General features: G+C 47.2%; 1 protein-coding gene across 1 annotated transcript in view; it reads left to right on the plus strand.

Moving 5' to 3' along the window:
• Positions 1 to 18,276, plus strand: part of LOC116974287 (PC3-like endoprotease variant B) — a 699,630-nt gene that overhangs the window by 301,136 nt on the left and 380,218 nt on the right. The window lies entirely within an intron of this gene.

Below are 18,276 nucleotides of genomic sequence, written 5' to 3' on the forward strand. Positions count from 1 at the left end.
TACATCAGGGCGGCACGGTAGAGTTGCTGCCTTACAGCACCAGGGACCCGGGTTCCATCCTGAATCCGGGTGCTGTCAGTACGGAGTTTGTACGTTCTCCCCATGACCACCTGGGTTTTCTCCGGGTAATTCGGTTTCCTCCCACACTCCAAAGACCTACAGCTTTGTAAGTTAGTTGCCTTTGCTAAATTTGTAAATTGTCCCTGGTGTCTGTAGGATAGTGTTCGTGTGTGGAGATCGCAGGTCGGCATGGACTCGGTGGGCCGAAGGGCCTGTTTCCATACTGCATCGCTAAACTAAATTAAACTAAGCAAGACAACCATCAGAAGCTGTGAATGTTGCTGAGTACATAACTAACTAAGGTGCAATAAGACATCTCCATTGCACGAAGAGCGCTGTAGTCCTATCACTAATGCCAGAGTTTCAGTATGACCAGGCAACTTTGAAATAAAGAGCTCAATTCTCTTCAGACTTCTGAACTGCACAATGCTTCAGCTGTCAGGTAACAAAATAGGGGAGCAAAGTAAGAAAAACAGATCAATAGCTCCAGCTATCTTCTTAAAGGGTAAGCACGGCAGATTTAAAGGGCAAGCACTTGAGAAGTTAAGGTTAAAGGGTTGTGGGGGAGAAAATAGGATGAAAAGGGACACCTGTGGGAAGCAGCTGACTAAGAGGACCTTTTGAGACAGGCCCCGATGAATAAGAGTACGCAAAAGAAGTAAAAAGTAAAATAACACTCCTGAGAGAAGCAAAAATTGCATGTGGGCTTCAAATTGAAGCAACTTAAACGGGAACACCTGCGATTAGAAAGAAAATCCTCAAAGGTGACAAGACAAGAAATAGAACAAGAAGTGGAGACAGCTGAGAGATATAACCAAGGTGGAAAGTCTTAGTATGCTCGCTATTGGGTGTTCACAGATGAAAGAAGCAGATACAATTGGAGAATGAAGGTATCCAAATCTATCTGTTAATCTATCATTTTAAAGAGAGGAACGTGGAGTTAGAAGGAAAAGTACAGGAATTTAAAACGTCTGATGGAGTGCTGGGGATTTTTGAGAGAGAGCAGATGGAGTTGGATTGGGAAAGTGGTGAGTGGTGAGTGATTAGGTTTTACTGGTATCATACCTTGAGAGTAAGTATTCACAGATTGGAACAGGCTGATCTACACAGGGGGACAAGAGGTGGCTGAGATAAGCCTGGTGATCCTGAATGGATAAAAGGCGCAAGTTAGAAAGCTCTGCAAAACTGCCCAGGAGTCTGAAGAGACAGAAGTCAAGTATTTGGTACAGAATTAATAATAGGATCATGGAGAGAAGAGCAATTAGGAAAGCAGATTTTTGCGAGACAAAGATTCAAATCCCACATCAAAGATTGATTATGTAGATGTCTGATTCTTTGCTCTGAAATGTGGAAATTATAAGTAAATTTTTAGGGCAATCAATATGATGATGAGCTTCTCTTTGGCTCTGATCTGATCTCAAGTAAAGGGCACCAAGGAGAGGTTAGAAGGAATCCAGGACAACAAAAGGAACAAGTGCTGGTCAAGGTTGGAATAAATTACATTAGAAGAAGAATAAGGGCGTTAAAAGGCAAATTGAAGAGAATTTGCAAGATATTCTGAAGCTAAGGTAGAGTTCTGCACTCTTGTATATTTTTAGTAGATAAGGATAAGGGGAAATCCACTAAAAAGTACACGAGGATGTAAATGACTTAAAAGAACACAAAGTGCTGGAGTAACTCAGCAGGCCAGGCAGCATCTCTGGAGGACATGGATAAGTGGCATATCCATGTTCTCCGGAGACATTGCCTGTCCTGCTGAGTTGCTTCAGCACTTTGAGTCCTTTTCTGTAAACCAACATCTACAGTCCCATGTTTCCATAATGTAATCAACATCCTTGCAGCATGATGCATGTACAGCAATGTTTTCATCGCAAGTAGCTGGCAAAGAAATGGACTGGTCTTGGATGAAATATGGATAAAGAGAGTTGTGGCATAATGCAAGGCATCATCAGATATTTATTCAAGGGGAAGGGCAGAGAGGAAAGACAATTTAATGCAAGATAAAACAAAGAAGTGAACAAGCAGGTCTAGAAAAGAAATATTCATATGGTTCATATACAGCTCTGAGTCGGTAAAGTGGTTTTCACAGATCCACTGTTATTTCAGTGATGAATCTGAGACAATGATGCTATTGTTTTGATAGAGTTTCTAAAGTTTCTGCAGCTCTTCTGAAGAAGTTACAGCTGCTAAACAAGTGAACCACTGGGGAAAAATACAGCCGAATAATAAAAGTAAATATTTTACAAAATATAAATAAATGAGTGGTCCAGAAGATGTACAAAGATAGGAAATTGGGTGGGAAAACTGAAGGGCACGATAATCACAGGCAACAATAGAATGCCAAGAGTCAAGAGTGTTTTATTGTCATATGTCCCGGACGGGAAAATGAAATTCTTACTTATTCTTACCATACGTGTGGCCAAATACAGAGGCCAAAGAATATTGAGTGGAGTTTGAGTTTAGTTTATTGTCACATGTACCGAGGCTCAGTGAAAATCGTTTTTCTTGTGTGTTATCCATTCAACGGAGAGGCAATACATGATTACAATCGAACTGTCCACAGTGTACAGATACATGATAAAGGGAATATCGTGAATAACATTTAGTGCAAGATAAAGTCCAGTAAAGTCTGATCAAAGATATTCCGAGGGCCTCCAATGAGATAGATAGTAGCTCAGGACTGCTCTCTAGTTGTTGGGTAGGATGGTTCAGTTGCACGATAACAGCTGGAAAGAAACAGTTCCTGAATCTGGAGGTGTACGTTTTCACACTTCTGTACTGTTTGCCTGATGGGAGAGGGGAGAAGAGGAAGTGGCCAGGGTGAGATTCATCCTTATGCATCCTTGAATATCACTCATTTAGAAATGTAGGATACTCAGGAAATTATATGTGCAAAAAAGGTGTTGCGATACTGGATTTTGGAGCATTTGGGGGAGAAAGGAAATTGATTCAAGGTATAAAGGAACTCTTAATGAGTGTAGAAACAAGGAACTGCAGATACTGGTTTACAAAAAAAAAAGACAAATTCTGGATAGGTGATGTTTTTGGTCAGGACCCTTCTTCACACTCTGACTCAGACTTCATAGTCTGAAGAAGGTTCCAATCACCTACCATGTTCTCCAGATATGTAGCCTGACCCACTGAGTTACTCCACCACCTTTTCTCCTCTAAATGAATATCTGCCAGGTGAATAATTTCAAATCGACACTGGAGGTATGTTATAGTAGCACCATAAAAATAAATCAAAAGGACAAGCAAGAACAGAGAAGGTATTCCCTTTATCCTGTATATGTATGCTGTGGAAGGCTTGATTGTAATCATAGAGTCATACAGTGTGGAAACAGGCCCGTCAGCCCCACACTGACAAACACGTCCCATCTATACTAGGCCCACTTGCCTGCGTTTGGTTCATATCCCTCTAAACCTTGTCCTATGCATATTTCTGTCTAATCACTTTTAAACGTTGCATTAGTCCCTGCTTCAACTATCTCCTCTGGCAGCTCGTTCCATACACCCACCACTCTTTGCATAAAAGGTTACCCATCAAATTCCTATAAAATGTCCCTTCACCTTAAACATATGCCTTCTGGTTCTCTATTCTCCCACTCTGGACAAGACTTTGTACATCCACCCAATCTATTCCTCTCCTGATTTTATACACATCTATAAGATCACCCCTCATCCTCCTGTGCTCCAGGGAATAGTCCCAGCCTGCTCAACCTCTCGCTATAGCTCAGACCCTCGAGTCCTGGCAACATCCTCGTAAATCTTCTCTGCTCTCTTTCAGCTTGACAACATTCTTCCTGTGAATACTTTAATAGTTCCCAGAACTGAATACTTTAAATGCGGCCTCACCAACATATTTTATAACTGCATCATGACCTCCCAATAACTATACTCATGTATAGTTGTTCCGCTGTCTCGACCGGTGCTTCTTAAACTATTTCAGTGTCATTCACCCTTGAGTCCTTATCACAAAATTTAATTCACCCTCAACTAAATGTTCTTGTTTTTTGGTAATTTTTGTCTTATTCTCCCTTGTGTATAATTTTATATATAATTTATTGTCACATGAGCAAAAAACATAAATTAACTAGTTTCTTAAGTGTTTATTTTATTCAACATTTTGAACAACCTAAAAATATGTAAAGTAAACTAGGAGTGAAAAAAAAAGTTTAAATACCACTGGAGTTGTAAAATCATTCCATTAGAATGATAAAAAAACATTCCAACATCTAAACACTGGGCTTCAGCCCCATCCTACCTGTTCGGGCTTTGATTACAGCAGTGTTTTTTCTTGGAAAACTAGCTCAAAGAAACATGGAGTATGTGATTTAATATATTAAATCAAGCGAATGGCATGTTGGCCTTCATAACAAGAGGTGTTGAGTATAGGAGCAAAGAGGTCCTTCTGCAGTTGTATAGCACCCTAGTGAGACCACACCTGGAGTATTGTGTGCAGTTTCGGTCCCCTAATTTGAGGAAGGACCATATTGCTATTGAGGGAGTGCAGCGTAGGTTTACAAGGTTAATTCCCGGGATGGCGGGATTATGTTGAGAGAATGGAGCGGCTGGGCTTGTATACTCTGGAGTTTAGACGGATGAGAAGGGATCTTATTGAAATATGTAAGATTATTAAGGGTTTGAGCACGCTAGAGGCTGGAAACATGGTCCCGATGTTAGGGGAGTCCAGAACCAGGAGCCACAGTTTAAGAATAAGGGGTAAGTATTTAGAACGGAGACGAGGAAACACTTTTTCACACAGATAGTTGGAAAAATCTGTGGAATTCTCTGCCTCAGAGGGCGGTGGAGGCAGGTTCTCTGGATACTTTCAAGAGAGAGCTACATAGGGCTCTTAAAGATAGTTGATATCGGGAGAAGGCAGGAATGGGGTACTGATTGGGGATGATCAGCCAAGATCCCATTGAATGGCGGTGCTGGCTCGAAGGGCCAAATGGCCTACTCCTGCACCTATTGTCTATTGTCCATTAGTATCCAACTAATAAAACTTTCTATAACTCTCTCCGACGAAAGCTCACAATACCACCAAATATCAACCTTTGGTAGCTAAATTGCAACATGAAGTAAAGTTACAGTTCAACAGTTGCCTGTGGCGATCCTCCAGTGTTGCCATTTATAAATTTATGATGCCACTAGCTCGTCTGGTCTTCCCTGAAAGTTTGTATTACAGTAAATTTGGCAAATATCCTGCTACTTTGAAATTAGAAAACCATAGGTAGAGAGAAAAAAACATTTAACATTTCCAGCTCCACTGCCATTAAAACCAACAAGAGCTTACTAACCACTCTAATGGCAATGCCTTTTTTAAGTATAGAAAAAAAATATATAAATACCCTTCTAGTTTCCTTCACCCCAAAATAATTTCATTCGCCCTTGGGTGAACCATTCACCAGTTTAAGAAGCACTGGTCTAGACAACACGTAACAAAAAAGCTTTACACTGCACCTTGGAACACATGACAATAAACAAAACTAACTAAATCTAAAAACTCCCCTCAACCATCATAAAAAATGGTGTTAATAATTTTCCACCTGTGATGAGTATTTTTCTTGGCGTACTTCCCCGGAATTATCCCCTTGATTGCAGGATCCCGGGGCAGACCTGTGTTATATAATAGTATGGGAGACATTTTGATATAGACAACTGAATCTTTATCTGGACCTTCTTGGCAAACAACCCCAGATCATCATTACAGTATGCATTTATCATTACTGTATATATTCTGTTCACTCTGAGCATGGGCGGAAATCGCTTTTCAAACATGGGGGGGGGGGGAACACAATGAGGCCTGACATCTGGGACACGGGTCGGCGACATTGGCCGGATCCGACCCATAACCCGAAGTCATCCGGCCCGCAGGCATTTTTTTAAAAATTCGTTTTCGCGACCTGGGAACTGCAGCCAGTCCCGGGGCACGCAGGCGACTTGGGAACTGCAGCCAGTCGCAGGGCAAGCGAGCCGATCTGGGAACTGCAGCCAGTCCCGCGGCACGCAGGCGACTTGGAAACTGCAGCCAGACCTGAGGCAAGTGAGCCGACCTAGGCGCTACAGCCAGACGACCTAGGCGCTACAGCCAGTCCCGGGTCACACAGACGACCTTTGCGCTACAGCCAGACCTGGGGCAAGCGAGCTGACCTGGGACTAGATGTAGCGCCCAGGTCACAAAACATGGTGGGGATTGTCCCCCACCTCTCAAAACATGGGGGGGGGGGACAGGTCCCCCCTGTCCCCTCCCCCAGGATTTCCGTCCATGACTGTGAGCTTCATGTGAACAGGGAATCTCATTGCACCCTGCTTCATACAACAATAAACAAAACATTCAAGGAGAAGGAAGATGGTTTCACCCTGCCATTGCTCTGCCTCAATGTCAGTGTGTAGAAGTGCAGAGATTGTGGTTGTGCATAGCGTATTTGACAGGGAGAACCTTTCTCATTATCAGCTAACCAGGGGATTGGTTCTTGGTGATGAGCCATTCAACCAAATAACTTTTACAATCTGTTCAGGTCACCATCCAGTGGGATCAAGCATGTGTGTTTCCTGCAAAACATTAAATATGCAGACTATCAAATGATTTATGTGATTAAAGATGATCTTCTGCACTGAGGTCTCTGCAAGGGAAAGGTGGCACGGCAGGATCCAAGTGAATGAAACATTTCATCTCAAATCCATCAATCATTACACCAAGCTCGGAATAAAGTCTAATGCTTATGTTTGTGTGCCCAGGGTCCAGGCACAAATAATGGGAAACAACCATCTGAAGGCCTCATTGAGCACATTTTCTGGCCTTTGTAGATTTGTACGTCATATTTCTGCTGAACTAACCTATTTACAATCTCCAGAGAAATGGAAGATGGCCCAGGATTCAGGGCTTATAATGAGGAAACTCACAACATAGATACAAAAGAAAAAGATTCAGGCTGGAAAACTTCCCTGATATCTTTTGGATGGGCTCATGAATATGCAGGGAATGGAGGGAAATGGATTATGTGCAGACAGATAAAATGTTGTCATAGCAGTGTATTTGGCACAAACATTGTGAACCAAAGGGCTGTTCCTATGCTGTGCTATTCTATGCTCGATGTTCCATTTGTGCTTGACTAATTCAACCAAACATGGATGTAACAAGTCCAGCGATAAAGTGGGCTTATTACATCAAAAGATGTAATAAAGGTTTAGTTTAGTTTAGTTTCGTTTATTGTCACATGTACCGAGATACCGTGAAAAGCTTTTGTTGTGTGCTAACCAGTCAGTGGAAAGACTATACATGATTACAATCGAGCTACCCACAGTGTATAAATACCTGATAAAGGGAATAACATATGGTACAAGATAAAGTCCAGTAAAGTCCAATTAAAGATAGTCTGAGAATCTCCAATGAGTTGGAGAATAGCTCAGGATCAATCTCTAGTAGTTGATAAAATGGTTCAATTCCCCGATCATACAGCTCACAAAGTGCTTTTGGTATATTCTATATGAAAGTCTATTAAATTTGTAGCAAATCAAGATAATTTTTTGATTATAAAGCAGTAATACATTAAAAGTAGCAAATACTAATTGGAGATGTCAAAGCAGAAGGAGTGGGTTATGTGTATTAGGGAGAAGGGCAGTGGTAGTGGTGGTGGTGTTCTTTGTGTGTTGGAGGAGGTGGAGGTTGCTTAGACCTAAGAGTTGTTACCAAGTTGTTACTTGGGTGACTTTGAAGCGAATGACTATGATTTGGTAAAGCACCGTAAGACAGCTAGTTTGCGACTGGCACAAAATTGGAATGGATAGTGGAATTGAAGGAGGAACATCAGAAATTACAGAATCAATTGCACAAATATATCAGTGGATAATAATTAAAGGTATAATTTTGAAGCAGAGAGCACCAGAATGGGAGGATACAAATATATGACATGCATATTTCACAAGTGTAGACTGAATGCTAAACTCATCCAACCAAGCAATTAGCTAAACAAACAAGAGGTGGTACTATCTAGTTGAAGCCATAATATATGGTTCAAAGGGAGTAATAGTTAAACTGTACAGTGCTTAGGTTGACACTGAGCTGAACATAATTTCCTGTTCTGGTTGCCAAGAAACAGGCAAATCGTTCAAATGCTTGGAGGGAGTACAGAGAAAAGCCAGAAGACTAATCTACTGTGTTAGGGCATCTGCTCAATGAGTAAATACTGGGGAAACTTGGGCTTTTTCACTCCAAAAATAAGGATCTGAAAGAGATATAAGAATGTTATTTAAACATTAACAGCAAAATGTACAGCATAGAATGTGCTAGGAAATTCCTCTAATATAGCACAAATTCTGATGTGTTTTAAAAACATGATATCTAACAAAAACTGATGTTGGACTACATAAGAAGCTACTACTGCTAATAGGACATAGAGCATTGAACAGTGTAGCACAGAAATAAGCCCTTCAGCCCACAGTGTCCAAGCTGAATATGATGTCAAGTTAACCTAACCTCCTCTGCCAGCACATCATCCATGTCCCTCCATTGTGCCTATGTGAAAGCCTCTAAAATGCTACCATAGCACCTGCCTCTGCCACCACTGCTGGCAGCATGTTCCAGGCACCCACCACTCTCTCTGTAAAACTAAAATTCGCGCATCTCCTTTAAATTTTGCCCCTCTCATCTTAAAGCCAGGGGAAAAAGCCTTTGACTGTCTAGCCAATCTACGCCTCTATTTTAGTTCTATATACTTCTATCAGGTCTACCCTCAACTTCTGACATTCCAGAGAATACAATCTAAGTCTGTCCAATTTCTCCTTAAACCTAATATCTGCTAATCCAGGCAGTATTCTGCACCATCTCCAAAGGCTCCACATCTTTCCTGTAATAGCACGACCAGAGCTGCACACAATACTACTAATGCAGCCTAAATTACCAAAAGCTTTGTCAAAGTGACAAGTTTAAGGGAAATCATTAAGGAGTTTTGAAGATGAAATTCCACACACAACATTCAGACCAAAACGTGTGTTTGTAATGGTGATAATTCAAGATGATCAAAGATTTAGATAGGGAAGGGTATTTAAAAGCTGATGTGAATGTATTCTTCTGCAAGCAGAACAACCAAATGCAGTAAACTCAGAGACACAGAGGAGGATCAAAAACTACTGAAGCCGCTTAAGGAATAAGTGAGTAGTACAACATCAGGACATTCTTTCTGGGTGGATAAAATAAGATTATAGAAATACTTTAATTATCTGCAAATATATTTACCATACTTGTAAATAAAAGAACCTAGCTAAGAGGCTGTTTTTGCCAAAGTCAGCTGAGTTGAATGAAATATGTAGGTTGTTGCACTTTTAACTTAGCTTGAGTTGTTCGTTTGAAAGCAGTTCAGCATGTAACAAAAAAAATATTATTTAAAAAAAATTTATTTATATTTTTATTAGAAGCAGTGTACAAAAGTATAAACCGCGGCATATGACATAATACATTTATTGTACAGCTTCCATTTTAATTTAACAAAGATGAAATAGGAAAAGAGAGAAAGAGCAAGAAAGAAAGAAAGTGAAAAAGAAAGTGAATATGTAAGAATAGAACCCATAAACTACCAAATGAGTGTAATCAAAGAGTGAGTAAGTAAAAACTTTTAAAAAAAATAAAAAGACAAAAACGATAAAAAGGAAAAAAAAAAAAGTGTTGATATACCTTCAAAAATATTCTGTACATGTCCTGCATCTTCCTTGAATTTCTTGCAGGCAAAAGTTACTGCGAGTAGCTCCTTCTTGAATTGAGCTTAGCGCTGTTCAGTGTCGGTCATGGTGCGGGAGGCATAGGAACTGGTCTGGGACCCTTTCTGTCGTCTTATAGGCAAGCGGTGCCCAGTCCATACTGGGAGGCATCACAGGTGAGGGTGACAGGTAACTTGGCATCAAAGTATGTGAGGATTGGAGCGCAAGACATTAGTTGTTTGAGGGTTTCAAATGCCCTCTGCTAGTGTTGGTGCCAGGACCAGTGTGTATCCTTGTGGGTCAATTGTTGCAGCAGTTTAGGATGAATTTTCCCAGGTAGTTTACCATGCCTAGAAATCGTTATTGAGCTGTCATGTCCGTAGGTGCTGGCATTTTGTTGATTGCAATGATTTTAGACGGGTCTGGCCTGAATCCATTATTGGTGAACACGTGGCCCACGTAAGTCACTTCATCGACCCGAACCTGTACTTGTGAGGGTTGAGTTTGAGATTAAAGGCCTGTCCCACTTATGTGTCCTTGGCACGTAAATTACACGACCTCGTTGTCGCATTGAGGTGCACGGGCATTGTGTGGCCGTGCGGGGCCGGTCCCACTGAGAAGCGCGGAGGGGTATTGAGTTGTGTGCGGTATCGCGCGGCGCTCCGGGAGTTTGTACCGAACAAAATCTTTGCGCGCCAGCAGCCTGCCGTGTAACTGATGGCCAAAGTGGGACAGGCCCAAGACCCTGGCGCGACGCAACGTCTCACCTCCAACAGCAGGCAAACGATCGCCGAACTCGGCCTGGGGCTCACGGCCTTTGCAGATCCGGATCCGCCTCCACTTCTACTCCCAGAGCGGGGCCAGGAGAGGAGCTGTTCTGCTGGCGGGGAGGATTTGATGAACTTTTCGGAAGGATTTGTTTAGCGGGGAGAAAGAAAAGCAGTCAGATTTTGCAGTTCAGAGCTTTGTCGATCTGCAGAGACTTTCTTTGTTCAAAGATTCCTCTAATTAGTGAGGATTTGTCCGTGTATCTGGAAAGTCGTAGGAGCGCCCTGTTGTTGGCGGAAGGCCAAGTTACACTTGTACAAGTCGGAGCTGAGTCTGGAGCGGTGTTTGTGGTCAGTAACATCGGAAAGCTCCCTCCTACACCGACTTGCCCGGTCCAGGTGTGCTGGGTAAGAACGGCAACAGTGCCTTGGATTTCGTTGAAGCCGGGGAGGCGACGGAGACCTGGGGAAGAAGCCTCCGGAAGCTCCATTTTTAACGACAGGGAGGATTGACAAACGGACATTCCTATCTTATCAGGAGGAGACTGCTTCTGTTGCTTGCCAAGAAAGCCTTCACAGGACTATTTAACTGCTGCAAAAGAGTGGAGGTGCAGCAACAGCAGAAAGACTGCTTGGATTATAAAGTACTGATACTTTGTGTGTTGTGCCACACCCTAAAGATGGCGGCCCCTCAGAGTTGTGCAGCTGTCGCACGGTCGGCAGTCTCGGAGGCTGAGGGTCACGAGTTGATGGGGCGCACAAATGGTGTAAAAATGTACATGCAGAGCAACCTGCCCTTCAAGGCCTTTCTAGATGCGCTGGGTGAGACTGTTGGCAAGAAAGCCATAGTCTAGGGCGCGGTGGTCAGTGGGAAGGTTGTTGTTCTACTAAAGACTGAACAGGCGGTGGCTCTGGCTCTGGAAAGGGGGGTAACAGCAGGCGGGAATTTCGCGGCGGTGGACCCATGGGGGGGTCCCGTTTTGCCGTTCATTCTGTCCAACGTTCCCACTTTTGTTCCGGATGCGCTCCTGATCCCACATGTAAGGAAGCTGGGGGAGGTGCGGTCAGGGCTCACCAAACTGTTGTACAGGTTTGACGATCCTGAGATGCAACATATATATACGTTCAAGCGTCACGTGTATATACAGTTGGCACAGGGGACGGACACGGAGGGGAGTTTTGAGGTGGAGGTGGATAATTTCTCCTATCGCGTGTTCTGGAACGCGGGCCAAGTGCGTTGTCACGCTTGCAAAAAGGTGGGGCATTTTCGCAGGAATTGTCCCAGGACCCGGGCTGCCAGTTCCACCACGATGGCCCGGGAAAGTACTACTGGCCCATCTGGCGCTGCTGGTTTTACCACGGTGGCCCGCGAAGGCTTTACTTCCCTACCCCCAACCCCTATCCCCCCACCACCCCCATGTCCCGTACCTGTGGCGGTGGATGCCGGAGAAGTGCGTGGGGTGGATGGGAAGGTTTGGGAGCAACAGTGGGGGAGGAAAGTCAAGAAAAAGAAGAAACATCTCCAGGCGGGTCCCCTAGAAGATGATCACCTCCAAGCGGAACCCCTGGCAGCAGAGAATTTTGTGCTCGCCTCTGAGATAGATGGTAGAGCGGAGGTAGAGGCTTCTGCAATGGAGCTCACCGTACCACCGCACGCCAGTGGTTGGAAGAGGAGGAGGCATGGGTCCTCCGATACAGAGAAGAGCCCTGAAGGTCAGGGGCAACCTGAAGGTGAGCCTTCCCCTCCTGTTGAGGTGGAGAACCCAGGGCACGCTTCCTCTGAGGGGGAGGATGCCTCTGTAGGTCAGGGACCACCTGAGAGTGGCGATATATTACTCTTGGGGGCTGTTCCCCCAGAGAACGCGTCTGCTAGCTTAGTGGATGACCAGGGGCAGCCTAAAGGGGAGGACTTGGGTGAGGGGGTGGGTCCCCAACATGAGCTCCCTGTTGAGGGTACAAGCCCAGTTGAGGGGTGTGATGACCCAATGGTTGAGGGAGCAGGGGAGACTCCAGTAACATCGGCCCCTGAGGGCCACAGTGAGGTGATTCACCTGGTGGAGGGGGACGGGGACTCTCTGGGTGACGGTGCAGGGGCGGGTACCCTGGGTGAGGAGGAGGGTAAGATCGTTCCGGATCGTGTCCTTCGGTCGGACTCCAGACAGGCCCGCTTACAGCAAGGCCCGGGGACTTGGTCCGACTTCACTGTTCCCAATCCGGTTACAGAGGGCGGTGGGAGCGTGCAGGAGACTGGCCAATTGTCAGATAGCTTGCCGCAGTCAGAGGCACTGGTACCTGCCCCTGTCACTGATCCTGGGGGTGGGATGGTGACAGAGGAGGGACTGTGTGATGTGGCTGAAATGCCCACCTCACAGGGAGGGGTGAGCGAGGCGGCTGAGAGTAGTAACCTTCCAGACTCGGGCTCGGACATTGAGTGCGAGGAGGAGGGGTACGCGGAGTCCATCGACAGTGAGTTGACGGACTGCTCCACCCGCGGCCCCGTGTCTCGACTTGTCGAAGTCTGGGAACTTCGGAAGTTCTTAAAGGACACTAGAGGGAGTAGGAACAAGGTGGATTTGGCTGTCGACCGCTGGTCGGATCTGAGTGCGCCCATGCAGTCCATTCATGCCATCCTTCAGAAGAAGGGGAATGAGGCGGGGCTAATAAGAAATGAGAGGCGCCAGTTCCAAGAGCTTTTTAAGACCCTAAAGAGAGGGCAGAAGGTTAGGGGCGGCTCCAATCCTTCACCGGGAGCGGGTAAAAGATCTAGTGTACTTTCAAAATGAAGCTCACTATAGCCAGCCTGAATATCAATGGGGGCAGGGGGTCTCTCCGTAGGTTTCACCATCTCTCAGTGCTCAGGGACGGGAGGTATGCGGTGAGCTTCCTGCAGGAAACACACACTGTGGCTAGTGATGAACCCACCTGGCTCCTGGAGTGGGAAGGGGGGGTCTACATGAGTCATCTCAGCTCCAATTCGAGTGGAGTGGCCTTCCTGTTGGCCCCGTCTTTCCAGCCGGAGATCCTCAAAGTGCAGGACATTGTACCAGGCCGTTTGCTGTATCTGGCCGTGCGCTTGGATGGCGTGCCATTACACTTCATTAATGTGTACGCTCCCAAGATCGGCGTAATGCAGACGCGCTTAACAAGGGAAGTGACCACGTTGTTGAATACTATTGACTATCGACCGTGGGGAGTGTGTTTTCCTTGATCATTTATACGTGTCCAAGGCCTATGTCTCCTGTGTTTCGGCGGCCTCCATGCAGCCGGCACCATGCTCGGACCATTGCCTGGTGCGAGTGCATTTTATCCCGATGCGCACACGGGCTGGGTCCGCGTACTGGCATTTTAATAGCCAGCTGTTGGAGGATCGCCGATTCCTGGATTCATTCAGGCAGTTCTGGGCGAAGTGGAGAGAAAGGCAGGGGCGTTTCTTTTCCCTAAGGCAGTGGTGGGACGTGGGGAAGGCCTACGTCCGTTTGTTTTGCCAGGACTACGCGAGGGGGTCGACCAAGGGGCGGGACTCCGAGATTGGACGGCTTGAGAGAGAGTTGCGCGACTCGGAGGCTCGTCTGGATTAGACTGGTGGGGCTTCGCGTGAGTGGGAGGAATACCAGGAGAAGAAGGGAGCACTGAGGGACTTGCAGCTTAGGAGGTACCGGGGTGGGTATGTGAGGTCGCGAGTCCAGATGTTGCACGATCTGGACCGCGCCTCCCCCTTTTTCTTTTCTCTGGAGAAGGGGCGAGGAGCCCGCAGGCAGCTTGTTGAGTTGCTTGCGGATGATGGCTCCTCTGTCACAGATCCAGAGAGCATTGGTGCCTCGGTTTGGTCTTTCTACAAGACTGTTCTCGGCAGGCACATCGAGTGGGGAGGCGCAAGAGGTCCTGTGGGAGGGCTTACCCGCTGTGTGCAATGATGTGGCTGAACACCTGGATGATCCCCTAACTCTGGAGGAGTTGACTGGTGCCCTGCACCAGCTCAAGGGGGGCAAGTCTCCAGGGTTGGATGGGCTGACTGTGGAGTACCTTAGAGCCTTCTGGGATGTCCTGGGGGGTGACTATATGAAGGTCCTGGGGGAGAGCCTGGCGACTGGGGAGATGCCCTTCTCGTGGCGCAGGGCAGTTGTTGTCCTGCTGCCCAAGAAGGGCGATCTCCGCCTTTTGAAGAACTGGCGCCCGGTCTCTCTCCTCAGCACGGACTATAAAGTTTTTGCACGGGCATTGGCGAATCGCCTGGGTCCCGTGCTGTCCCAGGTGATCCACCCTGACCAGTCGTACACAGTCCCGGGCCGGTCCATCCAGGACAATATGCATCTGGTCCGGGACCTGATCCATCTGACCCAGGGGGCTGGTCATTCAGTCGCCTTTCTCTCCCTCGACCAGGAGAAGCCGTTCGACAGGGTGGAGCACGACTACCTTCTGGGGACTCTGCAGGCGTTCGGATATGGACCATACTTTGTGGCCTGGGTCCAACTTTTATACACTGCTGCAGAATGCCTTGTTAACCTTTGTTGGTCCCCATTCCCTTTGGGAGGGGGTTCGTCAGGGATGTCCCATGTCCGGCCAGCTGTATTACATCTGTGTCGAGCCTTTCCTGTGCCTTCTCCGGAGGCGGTTGACAGGCCTGGCTTTACCAGGGCCGGGGATGGAGGTGGTCCTCTCGGCCTACGCCGATGATGTCCTTCTGATGTTCACCGACCCTGTTGACCTGCGGAGGATGCATGAGTGCCAGCAGGTTTTCTCGGCTGCTTCCTCTGCCAGGATCAACTGGGGTAAGTGTTCTGGTCTCTTGGTGGGTGGGTGGCAGGTGGACTCCCTGCCGGAGGAGATGGCAGGTTTTGCGTGGAGTACCACGCACCTCCTCTATCTGGGGGTCTACCTGAGTCCCGCTGAGGGGGGGGTGGCGGGCGAACTGGCAGGAGCTGGAGGCGAAAGTGGTCGCCCGGCTGGGACGTTGGTCCAGCCTACTTGGTGTGCTCTCTTACCGGGGCAGGGCTGTAGTTATAAACCAGCTGGTGGCCTCTCTGCTGTGGTACCGGATGGCCACTATGGTCCCGTCCTCTTATTTTATAACCATGTTACAGAGGAGATTGGTCAACTTCTTCTGGGGTGAGAGGAACCACTGGGTCTCTGCTGGGGTTCTGAGTCTCCCGTTGGAGGAGGGCAGTCAGGCGCTGGTCTGTATTCGTACTCAGGTGGTGGCTCTCCGACTCAGGACCCTGCGTAGGTATGTCTACTCGGACTACCCTCCTAAATGGCACGTGCTGGCGACTTACTTTTTCCGCCAGGGGCGCTGCCTTCAGGAGGGCTCACGGCTCCCGGTAGCGGGCATGAGTCGACGCGCTAGGCGGGATAGGCGGGAGTTGCCTGGCTTTTATCGTGACCTCCTGAAGGCCAGGAATTTGGTCACCTTCAGCCAGGGCCCTGCTCCTCAGGGGGAGGGGGGTGTCGTGGCTTTGACGGTGGGTGTCGAGGAGAGGCGTGTGCATGGAGCGATTCCGGACGAGCTTACCCCCGCTCAGTCGGAATTGTTCATAGGGCCCACGGCCCGGGTCCCTCCCCGAGAGCCGGCCCATGCAACATGAGCCGCCTTTCCGAGATGCCCAGCATGCCGTTTTGTGACGCGGAGAGGCTACTCTTGCACACACTCCACTTCCTCGCCCTCGTCTTCCGTCCAGACACACCCTGGCGGTCCGTGTTACCACCTGATGAGGGGAGTGGTCCCCAGTGGAGGTCTCTCTACAAGAGAGTCCACCCCCTTTACTTCGGGGACCTGGGGTGGAGAGTGTTGCACAAAGCCCTGGCCTGTAATAGGTATTTGAGCCGGTTCACGGACTCTTCCCCTGCTTGTCATTTCTGCGGTGAGGAAGAGACTGTGTTACATAGAGTGTGAGAGGTTGCAGCCACTGTTCGAGTATCTGAAAGGGCTGCTCCTCAAGTTTTGGCTACATTTTAGTCCAACGCTATTAATTTATGGGCACCCGGTACAGAGGGGAGAGGGTCGGGAGGGAGGAGGGGGTCTCCCTGTCGGTCTGCTCCTGGGCCTGGCCAAGATGGCCATTCGCGGGTCCAGGCAGCGGGCAGTCGATGGCCGCACAGCGGTCGGCTGCCTACCCCTTTTCCGGGGTTACGTCCGTGCCCGCGTATCCCTAGAAAGGGAACACGCGGTGTCCATGGGGACTGTGGAGGCCTTCTGTGAACGCTGGTCACCACAGGAGGTTGAATATATTATAGATAAAAATGTTAATATTTTAACTTGATAATTTTGTTTATGTGTTTTTTTAATTGTTTGAGCTTTCTACCTTCCCTTGTAAATTGTACATTTGTTTGAAAATCTAATAAAAAACATTTGCGGAAAAAAAAAGAAAAAAAAAAGAGCAGGGCCAAGAAAATTGAAGATAGACACAAAATGCAGGAGTAACTCAGCAGGACCGGCAGCATCTCTGGAGAGAAGGAATGGATGACGTTTTGGGTTAAGACCCTTCTTTCAGACTGAAGAGGTGTCTCGACCGGAAACGTCACCCACTGCTTCTCTCCAGAGATGCTGCCGGTCCCGCTGAGTTACTCCTGCATTTTGTGTCCATCTTCAAATTATGTCACATGCTCCTGACGGCTGTGCGGGACCATTGAGCCTCAAGGCGACAACGAGGTTGCGTAATTAGCGTGCCAAGGACACGTAAGTTGGACAGGGCCTTTACCTCTCTGGGCTTATCCAAGACCTGCTTCAGGTTTGAGTCATGTTCTTGTGCGTTGCGCCCGCCGATCAGGATGTCATCCACGATTATGTCGCATGGGTAGCCAGTAAAGAGTTGTTCCATAGTACATTGGAAAACTTCACTGGCTGAATTGATGCCAAATAGCATTCGTAAGAATCGGTAGCATCCGAAGGGCGTCGCGAATGTGGAGGATGCATGGTCTAGCGTTATTTGCCAAAATGAGTTCTTTGAATCTGGGACAGAGAAGACTGTGGCTTTACCACGGTTGGCTGCGACCTCTTCCACCGTCCGCATCAGGTGGTGTGGACGTTTGATGGCCGTGTTTAAATCTTTAGGGATGATGCAAATCCTTATTTCGTCTTTGTTCTTCTTGACTGCTGCGACCATGGTGGAGACCCAGGAGGAGGGGTCGTTGACAGGGGCTGTCACACCCACTGTTTCCATTCTGCAATTTCAGCTTTGACGCCGTCCTTCATTGCATGCAGGATTCAGTGAGGAGAACGAACGACAAGTATGACTTATTTGTCAGTTACAATGCTGTATTCTGTGGGACGCTTGCCCAGCTGGTTATCAAAAATATCTTTGTATTGTTCGAGTACTGTTGGGTGGGACTTTGAGAGGTAGACAGCTGGTACACAGTTTGGCCGAAGGAGACTATGTTCATATCGCTGCATACATCAATGCCCAGAAGGAGGGGCACTTCCCCTCTAATGATGAAAAAATCCAGATTGTAAACTTGAGATGCTAGATGGCATTGTAATGTGACCTTACCAACCGGTTGCATCTCCCCCCACCAAATGAATGTAACTTGGAGTTTGTTTTCATGACAGTTTTGTTGTTGTGAATTCATTGGAAGCCTGATAAAGACAGAACATTACATTGTACCCCGGTACCTATCTTTGCAGCGACTTTGGTATTATTGATACTGAGCGTTGTCATGAGGCGCACGGGCATCGCTGTTTTTAGATGGTGAGTCGGGTACACAGGAATGTATGTTTTGGCTGTCTTGCAGGTGCTGCGGTCGTGGTTCTGATGGA

Source organism: Amblyraja radiata, chromosome 6 (assembly GCF_010909765.2).
Source record: "Amblyraja radiata isolate CabotCenter1 chromosome 6, sAmbRad1.1.pri, whole genome shotgun sequence".
NCBI classification, from domain to species: domain Eukaryota; kingdom Metazoa; phylum Chordata; class Chondrichthyes; order Rajiformes; family Rajidae; genus Amblyraja; species Amblyraja radiata.